Raw genomic sequence first — 11,106 nt, 5'->3', positions numbered from 1 at the left:
CAACGTCCTCCACCATGTGCCCAAAATCCCAGGCCAGCTGTGCAACGTGCAGGTTCTAGTTACTCAGCAGCTGCTCCAGCACAGCCAGGACCTGCCAGATGGTGACCATCCTCCCCCCTGTGCCCCAAATCCCAGGCCAGCTGTCCAACGTGCAGAGTCAGGTCACTCAGCAGCTGCTCCAGCACAGCCAGCACCTGCCCAAAGGCAACCACCTTGGGCTTCAGGCTGGAGGTGAAGGTCACCATCTTGAGCAACCGGGACCGAGATCCTTCAGGACCGAGAGACGCACTGTTAGTTCACAGTCTACCTCCTCCAGCTCAGCCGTTCCCTGCCAAATCTTCTCTGCCTCTGCTGCAATGAGCCCTTTAGAGCTGACAAAAAAACCTTCCCCTTTAATTCTGCTTTTATGTAGCTCCCATCACCAAGTGCTTTGTATAATTTGCATGTGAGAGTTTTATGACCCTACAGCCAGATTTAACTGAGTGTGCGTTTCCTGGTAAATACATGGAAACATATATCCACACACCCCATTGGTCATTCCATTTGCACTGACCCCAGTAAAATGCATATTTTAAAATACAATTTGGAGACAAGCATCATCTGAGCAGTGTGGCGCAGCTCTCTTTTGGCCGTACATCATAATGAGACCCAGACATTTTAAAAAGATTGAGCAACAAATACATTTTTTTTTCATTGTAAAAACAAGACCAGTGTTACTGTACATGTGATACACACTTCCAGAGTAACAAGAGTTATACAGACACTTCCTGGGTTACGATGGTCTGTGTTACAATATTTTGACTTTACAATGGGTAAATGTTTTTCACTTACAGTGCATTATTCAATAAATTACACATCAAATAAAATACTGAGTGGGAGATCTGCTCCCAGTGACCCATAGAAGTAAATACAGCAAAGTTTTTGAATGTCTTCTTAGCAATAAATGGATTTTCTGCCAGCACTGTTCATGGTCTGAATGATTCAGAGTTTCTGGTAACTTACGTTAGCAAATATGCTTTATTTGCCATTTGCACGAGTACAGGGACATTGATGCTGCTTTTTGCCAGCGTCATCTTGTTCTCCATACCTTGGAGGTCACAAAGCAGGGTCAGCTAATGTACAGCAGCCCTGGAGCTGGGGGCTAAGAGCCTCGCTCATGGGCCCACGGACATGTGACATGTCAAGGGCGGGGTGTGAACTAACAATCTTCAGGTCACAGACGCAGAGGCTTAGCCAGCTGCCATTGTGTTTTCCAAATAAATGCCAGGACTGGCCGTGTTCTGACAGACATCTTCCTCGTTCTTATGCCCTGATAGCAAACGCAGTGGGACGAGAATTTATGAAATCTGATCGACACGATTAAATTCCAGCATTTCACGTAGTTTTTTTAATTAATTAAATTTACATACTAAGCAGTACCGTGCTTTTCCACTCGCCGCTCTCTATGTCTGTATGGCTCTTTGCTCGCGCGTCTGGAAGTGAGCAGCTGCAAGCCAGAGCAGTGGAGGCTAAACCATTTTAACAGAGGATAGGGCCAAACAGCTGCATGTAAACCTCACATCACCATGCGCAATGCCAAGCGTTGGATGGAGTGGTGTGAAGTATGTCGCCACTTGACTCTGGAGCAATGGAAACATGTTCTGTGGAGTGATGAGTCACACTTCTTTGTCGGCCAGTTTGATGGACAAGTCTGGGTTTGGCAGATGCCAGGAGAATCATTCAATGAAACGTTCTGTTCCTGTCCAGTACAAGTGGCCCCTTTAAAGGCAGCTGAAGGCTGTAGCATGATAGACATTGCAAAGGGAGAAATCAGTGAGGACAAAGGGCAGCCTTGCCTGGTTTCACAGTCTAATGTAAAGTAGTCAGAGTGGTTGTTATTTTTTATGGAAAGCTGCTTGAGGTGAGGGATAAAGAACATTCTACTCTGTCAAAACCTTTTTCAGTACACAATGATAATGCAATTTCAGGAAGCATTACAGTTGATGGAGTGGCATGGTGGTGCAATGGTTAGCACTGTTGCCTCACACCTCTGGGACCCGGGTTTGAGTCTCCGCCTGGGTCACATGTGTGTGGAGTTGGCATGTTCTCCCTGTCATGCCCGGCTCGTACGATCCTCGTGTGTGCCACGCCCCCTGATTATCCACGTGTGCTTCCCTGATCTTGCCCAGCTGTGTCTGATTATTTTTGCTCAGTCTTGTGTATTTCAATCCATGTCTTGCCTTAGTTCTTTGTTCTTCATTGATGTTAGTCGATGTCTGTACCCATGGTCTGTTCCGATCCCCTATTAAATCCCCGATTTTCCCCATACCTTGCCTTCCTGCCTGCTTACCTGCCCGTGCGCATTACCAACACTCCCCATGTCGTCGCGGGGTTTCCTCCGGGTACTCTGGTTTCCCCCCACAGTCCAAAAACATGCTGAGGCTAATTGGAGTTGCTAAATTGCCAGTAGGTGCGCATGTGCGAGTGAGTGGTGTGTGAGTGTGCCCTGCTATGGGCTGGCCCCCCATCCTGGGTTGTTCCCTGCCTCGTGCCCATTGCTTCCGGGATAGGCTCCGGACCCCCCGCAACCCAGTAGGATAAGCGGTTTGGAAAATGGATGGATGGATATAGACATACTATTTATATTTACATATGATAAACAATTTTGAACATAATCTACACAGCAAAAAAACCTGATGATCCACAACACCATTGACTTCTAGCTAGATGTCAGAAAATTGCACTAAATGTTGAAAAAGTGGCAAGTACAAAAACGTTTGCTACCTTTACAAACGGCGCCCCATACGTATTTAACCTAAGATAGGCCTATAAGCGTTGCATATGAAAAATAAAACTTCTACAACATTACTTGACTGAGACATTAAAACAGTTAGAACATTGTGCAGAGTATCAAGAACATGTTTCTGACGTCATTATTGTCCTGACCCACTCGTCCGATCCTTCTGTGTGCCACGCCCCCCTCGTTAACCCCGTGTGGATTCCTGTTGCTGTCATTAGTTCAATGTATTTAGTCCGCGTTAGGTATGTTTTCCCCTGTCCGGTCATTGTAGTCTGTATGTCTTTCGTGCTCCGTTTTATCATTAAACTCCTTTATTTTACCCCGATCCTGCTCTCCTTCCCTGCTTCCCCGGTCCGTGCCGCGTCAGTCACGACAATTATTTTATTCTAGTACAAATAAATTTTACCTACTTGAGATTTAAACCAATAAGCAGCCATTAACTTGACATTCCGCCGGGACAGTTCGATTATTAATGATGAGACTGTGGGATGATCGTGGGAAGCTGCGCCCGGTGCTTCAATCAGGGACGGATTCGTGCGTCTAACTCTAAGTCAGTCTATGACGGACCGGTACGACCAGCATTTCCATTTGCTGATGAGCTGCGACCAAATTTCCAGTTACATTTTCTATTGCTGTCGATATGCCACTAGGTTCCGCCGGTTTGGAAAATGGATGGATGATTCTTCTTCTTATTATTATTATATATTTGTAAACATAGGTACTCTCCCACTTCATCTTTCACGTCATTACCGCCGTTAATAACTCTAGATTACTTATTTGTTTTCTACTCGCTCCCTCTCCTGGGCGAAACCTAGCTTTGTTTTTCTACGTTTTATGTGCTCCTGCTCTCACAAAATTCGTTTTGATATCCTTAGTCTCCTGTGCTATCCTTATCTCATTTTCGCTTCTCTCAGACATCTGTGCCATACATCTATTTATGACTCCTCAGATCTCCAGTCCGGTCAAAAGTTCCACTAACTGTCTACTTCTTCCCTTGTGTGCTTGTTGCAATACTGTACTCTCCAATCGCAACATCTTACTGTTGCTTTAAGTTTAAGATTTGTCCAAATTTTACAGTAACCTACCCACACTTACGGTGGAGATCGAAAGTTTGGGCACCCCTGATAATTTTCATGCTTTTCCTTTATGAATGACTGGTTGTTTGGATCAGCAATTTCAGTTAAATATATCATATATACATATATATAAAGGTCCCCAATGAACTCCTGCATCCACATCTTAGAGACTCTAATCCCAACGTGTATAAGATTATATATATGTCTTATATATATATATATATATATATATATATATATATATATATATATATATATATAGTCTCTGCTATTTTTTATGTTAGACAAGACTAAAAATTTAGAAATTTCAATAGGAGCAATAGGAGGATGATATCAAGACTATGTCAGCATTTACAGGTCAAATTATGACATGTGAGTTGCCCAGAAAACAAACCCACAAGGCATTTAAGGCTGACTCATGTACATATAATCGAAAAAGCCTAAAATCAAAGGGATAGAAAAATGCTCAAAATGAGTGTAAAATATCTTGCTTCAAAGTTCAAATTTAACTAAAAGGTGTGTCTTATTTGAAAAAGTTACATTTGTATATTTATACTGAAATTTGAAGCAAAAAAGTCCATGGTTCAAATTATACTGTGACACAAATTGTAGGCCACACTGCCCAGCCCAAAGATGGTCCCAATGTTCCACATTTTATAGTATGTTGTGTTATGTAGACTGAAACATTAGTCTGTTTCTAATCTTGACTTTGTCTAGCCCTACCTTAGTCTTGGTCTTGTCTCGGTCTCGCCCTGGCTTGGTCTTGATTTTGTCTCAGTCTTGATACACTCTGGTCTTGGGAATGACTTGGTCTTGGTTTAGTTGGTCTTGACTACATCACTAGTTTATAGGATTAAAAACCCGAGAAGACTTGAAACTTGCGGTCATAAGCCATATATCATCATGCTTTTGTGCAAGTTTCATTCAGACCTAAGTATCAACATCTGCCCTCTGCTGGTTTGTAGGAATATTGCAGTATGCATGCACCAACCGCAACAACCCGCATCCACAATTTGAACACAAGCTACCGTCCCGAGATCAGATGGGCATGAAAGCACAGGTGGAAAGTGTGAAGTATGAACTAGGCTTGACACCTGATTCACGCTTTTTTTCTGGAGAGGAACTACAAAGAAGTTCCCTCAGTCAAGCTAGCATGCAGATTTCGCTTAACAGTTCATAGACGGCTCGTCATTGGAGTATGTCGGCAAACGCGATTTTGACTCTAGTGCTGAATTCTGCTGAGTGGCTCGCACGCCAAGATAGTTATTCTTGCTATTCGGAGCAATCCGTCGACCTAATCGGTAAACACAGGGCTTTCCTGTCCTTCTATCCAGTGTTACGTGCTCTATACACAGGCATACACACACATACACCCACGTGCTTTTTATATATAAGACGTTCCCTTATTCCCGCACCCTGTGGTTATACACTCAAACAAAAGCAAAATGGGTGTCTGTTACATTGTGATAAGTCGAACATGTAGCTTCAATTAAATAAAATCATGTTTTGTAGTTGAACAGTATTAAATCACGTAGTTTTAGCATAACATGCAACAACTTCAAATTTACTACAATAATTTATGTTAACGCAATATAATTTTAATGGGATAGTTTGCAAATCACTTCCGCTTATATAACTCCCGAGCAGAGGGTGGCAGTAATGTGCGAATTAGGAGTGCCCCTCATTATTGTATATTTATCAGTCAGGCCACAGTCAACGGTGTATTTCTGACGAAAAGCAACCATCGCCTGTGGAAGAAGGTATATATGTTCATTCCTTCATCATCCATCGAACAAAAAACAATACAGGTGCAAATATGTTATCAAGAGTTATAGTTATTGACCTCTTCTATATGTTTCAGATATTCAGAAATGACTGACTCCTTAACTGCAGTTTAAGATGTTCGTTATAGATGAATCACCGTTCAGTAATTTGGTAATTCGCCCGACAGCCCTAGTTTAAACATATTTAGTGTTTTATTTTTTTGTACTCAATTTTTGTCTCTCCTACAGCGAACATTACAATTGGCCAATATTTTAAATACAGGTGGCCAATTATGCGTATTAGGTGATGATCTCATTTAGCGACTTTTAGGACAGCCAGCAGCTACTTTCCTTACAGAGGAGCTGGTAAAACACACACTTTTCACTCATACCAGTTGTTCCACTAACACGACAGCACTGTATATTCACTGTGCGAAATGCTGGTGTTTGACTCAGTCGAAATATGTGTTGCTTTAACTCTTGTATTTTTAAATAAAACTGTATAAAGTTTTTTTAAAAAAATACATGCTTAAGAGCCAGGCTCTGCCACTGGATATAGTTGACCTGAATTCCCTCACAATAAACCTGCAGACAAATGCAGTCCCGCTTATGGTGTGAAGAAGCCCATGAAGGCCGAAGTGAACTACTGCCCCACCTACCCAGCTGCTGAAACACTTGAAAAGATAAGAGACCTACCTTTTAGAAGTAAGGAAAAGTGGTAACATTGATGGAGAAGACATTTGCACACAGAAGACAAGAAGGTATTCGTGATGCAGCCTTGATTGCGGATTTCACAAGCAGATGGCCGGCGCTCTTCTGTTTCCATGAGGTAGGTGAATTAATGCACAGAACTTATTTACTTTGATTGGAATATGTCTTCATTTAATATGTACAATATTATTCATATCAGCTAAACAAAATATGGGAAGCCATATTGTCAAGGTTTTGTAAATGATGACATTCGTTCAACTAAATAATTTCACTGTTTTGATATTCAAACTTCCCTTTATGTACCCTTTTATGTGCTGCTGAATTTAAGAGCATCACAACAGTCAGTTTGCTGTCCAAATTCTTCTCTGAGCTGGATGCTCAGTCTTCAACCCCGATGAGGGTGTTTGGCAAGAAAGACGGTGTTCAAGGAAGAAAGATTAGAAGCATTATGATACCCATAACCCAGGTATGATAATGGGGGGGGGGGGGGTGGAAACTGTCAATCCTGTGCAGTTTTAACATTTTAAACTTCACCAAAGGCTTAAAATTTAAAGAGGTGATGTAAGAGGGAGGGAGAGACATGAGACTAGACTGAGAGGGCGCACAGTACTTTCTCTAAGAAGGATCTGATACAATATGCAACGTTGGGCAGATCTGACAATGTCCACTGAAGTTACAATGGTAGTTACTGTTTCCTGGGACCACGTTAATGCTTTTATTTTACATATTTCTGGTATTTAAATATATTGCTTGGACTGTGCTGTGCTTTTAACCAACATTATTGAAGGTTCCTTTATATATATTTTTAATTTGTAAATATAAAAAATGTCTTTACTGCAAAAAAGTCATCCCTTATGTGTGATATAATGCATTTTTTTGACCACTGGACGTCGACACAGACCGTGGAAAGCTGGTCAAATTCAACGCGACACCTAGCGAAAAATTACAATATTTATTTTTCAGCCAGTGTCAATTTTTTAAAAATATTTTAAATGTAATGACTTGTGCTTTTTATGAATTTGGATCTCCTTAGAGCAAACATCTTCAAATGGCACGCCCAGAGTAATTACTGCCATAAAGTTGTCACGTATACGGGGAAACCTCCAGGGGAGGCAGGGGGAAAAAGTGACCAATGATAGTTTGGTGACAGTCACTGTAATTGGTCCTACCCTGTTGCCAAGCTGTCTGCTGCGATTGCATCTCTTGGGAAGTAACCAAACAAAACGCTGTTGCCACTTAGCAGGCAGCCAGTCAGATCAAAGGGAATTGTTTAGAAAACAATAAAAGTGTACTAAAAGCGAAACCTGAGGAGAGGGTTACTTGGAGAGTTACAGCATGGTAAGATTCAGTCCTCAAGAAGTCGCCAATCGTGTTGCGGATCTGGAATGCAGCAGCTCGGAGGAGGACAGTACACAGCCGAGCAATACAACCCAGGAAGTGTCTGAAGAGGTGCGTGTCCAAGATGAGATCTTTGCATCTCGCAATTGCGACATAACCTGGGCAGGCAGAGCACAAGATCGTGCAGGAGGCAGACTGCCAGCACAACATATCCTAAAGACATGTCCAGGACCAACGAGGCTCTGCGTCTCACAGGCAGGAGACATTCTTTCTGCCTTCAAGGCTTTCATCCCAAGACAAGTACAGAGAATGATTGTCACTATGACAAGCCTAGAAGGGAGAAACCAGTTTTCCAAGAGCTGGGTGGAACTGACCTTCCTCAGCGTCTGCATTCTCGCAGGCGTCTACAAATTCAGAGGAGAGTCCGTCGCTAGTCTTTGGGACCAATCTTCCCAGCGATCATGAGCAGGGTGCGGTTCGGGCAGCTGACATCGGCCCTCAGATTTGATGATAAAAGATCTCGGCGAGCCAGAAGGACGACGGACAGGCTTGCACCCATTAGACAAATCTGGGGCCTGTGGTCAGCAAATCTCCCTGTCATTTACAATCTTGGCCACGACTTGACAGTAGACGAGTGCCTGGTACCATTCAAAGGTACGTAAAATACGTTATTACTGCTCTACAGTTATATACATTGTTACCTTGTTCATGATTTGTACCCGAGTGGCTACTAAATTACTTAAGAATTAGATTGTAACAGGTTACTAACAAATGTATACATTCTATCCGCTTGCTTCATTTGACAACAAATTAGTATTCCCTCGATGCGTTCTTGCAGGACGCTGCTCCTACAGGTAGTATATGCCTCGCAAGTCCGGGAGGTACGGGTGGCTCTGGGTGCTGTGTGATGCCAGGACGATCTACTGCTGGCAAGTAAATATGTACACAGGGAAGCCTCTGGGGGGAGGATTTAAAAGTTGCATAGTATTGATGCACCCATGGGTATTGCAAGTTCATAAATCATAAAATTTGTCAAATTTTGTTACATTTGGAAAAATTGTCTCATTGAATGTTGCATTATGTTTGTGACATCTACTCTACCTATGGAGTTAAAATGGGTTTTTGGTTTTATTTCTGCGGTGACGTTGTCTGGCCTACATACTCAGACCGATGCCATTAATGTCAGGAGAGAGTGCATCATCACAGCCCTCTGTGTACCTGAACGAAGAGCCTGAGAACCTCGTGAAAGAATACATGGTATGTAATTTTAGTTTTTATTCTCCAGTCCTTATTGTGACATCTGTAAACAAACCAGTTATGTACTTAGAAAACAGAAAATATTTCATTAAAGAAACCACGTAAATTACATAAATGTGTGTGTGTGTGTGTGTGTGTGTGTGTGTGTGTCTATATATATATCCATCCATCCATTTTCCAAACCGCTTATCCTACTGGGTCGCGGGGGGTGTGGGTGTGTGTGTGTGTGTGTGTGTGTGTGTGTGTGTGTGTGTGTGTGTGTGTGTGTGTCTATATATATATCCATCCATCCATTTTCCAAACCGCTTATCCTACTGGGTCGCGGGGGGTGTGGGTGTGTGTGTGTGTGTGTGTGTGTGTGTGTGTGTGTGTGTGTGTGTGTGTATGTATGTATATAAAATTAAAATTGGGGTGGTATAACATGTCTCCCCCCCCTTTTTTTCCTGTGAAGAACACAGATTGTGAAAGCAGTGAAGCTGCAATGATGGAGACAATGTTTGGAATCTGCCATTTGCCAAGAAGGTGCAGAGCCAGATGATGAAGCAGAAGATGTAGGTATCATTCTGGAGGCTGTGCAAGTTCTGGATTAGTTGCTGTGGTCATGTTGTTCGCACTTGTATACGCTCTGAATCTCAGCTACCCTCCAGAGCTGAGACACACGTTTGAGGCTTTGCAGAAAATAATCATGGAGCTTGACGGAAACACTCTTTAAAAAAAAAAATTAAGCACTGAAAACTCTACTTGCACGTTAGTCATCAACAATAGTGACCTAGGGGTTACTCTTATGGGAAGGCAGTTGTGAAGACATTTGATGAGTAATTTGCTTTAAAAAAAATGGCAAGCTGTGTTTGTGTTTTACTACTTACAACTGTTGCTATTTTTGGGTTAGAAAACAGAATAATATTGTGAAATGTCTCTTTAAAAGGGAAAAGTGCTCTTTTCAAAAGGAAACTGCTGCATATAAAAGTGCTGAATGTGAAAGACACTTACAATTATTAGGATGCACAATGTTATATTTTCGGTTTGTCCTCAAACATTTTTCATTTTTCTACCAGACAGTTGCCAGGACCACATTCTGTTTTTGTATTTTTTTTTTCTCCTATTTCTCTGTCTGTCTCTTGCACAACTTCACCCTGTGCTGCCCTGCCTCATCCCTCTCTGAACACAACCCACCCCTCTCCCTCACTCATAAGTCCTGCATGCAGCCTCAACATGGAGGTTTTGGTGTAGGCATAGCATTAGCTGCATTAGTAATTGTCAGTGGAAGGTCCTCACAAGGATAGTAAGATTAACGTGTGTGTGTGTGTGTGCGCGTGCGTGCATCCTATCGTAGGGACTTAATGGCTTACAGACTATGCGTGGACATCACAGAACAAACTAAATGGTTTATGATTGTGTGTGTGAATGTGTGTTTTTTTGGTAGATGCGAGTGTGTGCATGTACACTTTCTAACACTGTTATTTATTTCCTATGCATTTGCTAATTACTGTTACTGTAGACTGTCCAGGCCCTAACCTCTCTTTCCTTCCTTCTGTACTCTTCCAGCAGTTCTGAGTTGGTGCAGACTTTCTGAATTTTGTCAGCCTAACCTTCGCTAAAGCTGCCTCTTGCTGTCTGCAACGAAACAAGTCATAAAGCAAAATATCAGTAGTTAAATAACATGAAAATTAATAATTCATAAGAATTTTGTAAATACTTTTCATAGGAATTTCAGTATATAGTATGAATGACTAAATTCTCATTACTGAAACAAGTTCTCTCTACTGCAACTGACCTTAAATTGCAGCGGTAAGTGAGAATGGTGTTGCGGAGGATGAGAACATCTGTCATGAACACTTCATTTTCCCACTGTTTTTAAATTATCGCTTTAAATGAATGTACTTAATATTTTTTCTGTCAATTTAAAACCTCTGGTAGAACATCCATTTTTTTTGGAATTTTGTTTTACCCTGTTTAAATTACAACACAACATAGCTTCAGACAGAGCTTAACACATTGCATTAATGGGAATTTTAGCAGAAAATGCAATAAAGTACAAAAGTTTAAGTAGGTTGAAATTTTTTTTAATTGTTTTATGGTTTTTACCAAGAAAATACCGGGTGGCTAGTGACCCGAACATGGTAAAGTGATTGTATTTTTACATACGCATTTTAAGTGCTGCGTTTGCAAGCAGCTGTAGGTT

General features: G+C 41.7%; 1 long non-coding RNA gene across 1 annotated transcript; it reads left to right on the top strand.

The window, feature by feature from the left end:
- The first annotated feature begins 8,523 nt into the window (after positions 1-8,523).
- Positions 8,524-9,928, top strand: LOC125732307 (uncharacterized). The gene is made up of 3 exons (XR_007391715.1): positions 8,524-8,600; positions 8,834-8,924; positions 9,376-9,928. It is a non-coding gene; the product is annotated as an uncharacterized LOC125732307 (long non-coding RNA).
- The last annotated feature ends 1,178 nt before the right edge of the window (positions 9,929-11,106 follow it).

Source organism: Brienomyrus brachyistius, chromosome 1 (assembly GCF_023856365.1).
Source record: "Brienomyrus brachyistius isolate T26 chromosome 1, BBRACH_0.4, whole genome shotgun sequence".
Classification (NCBI taxonomy): domain Eukaryota; kingdom Metazoa; phylum Chordata; class Actinopteri; order Osteoglossiformes; family Mormyridae; genus Brienomyrus; species Brienomyrus brachyistius.
Note: the sequence above shows the minus strand (reverse complement) of the source record. Positions and strands in the feature narration are given on the sequence as shown.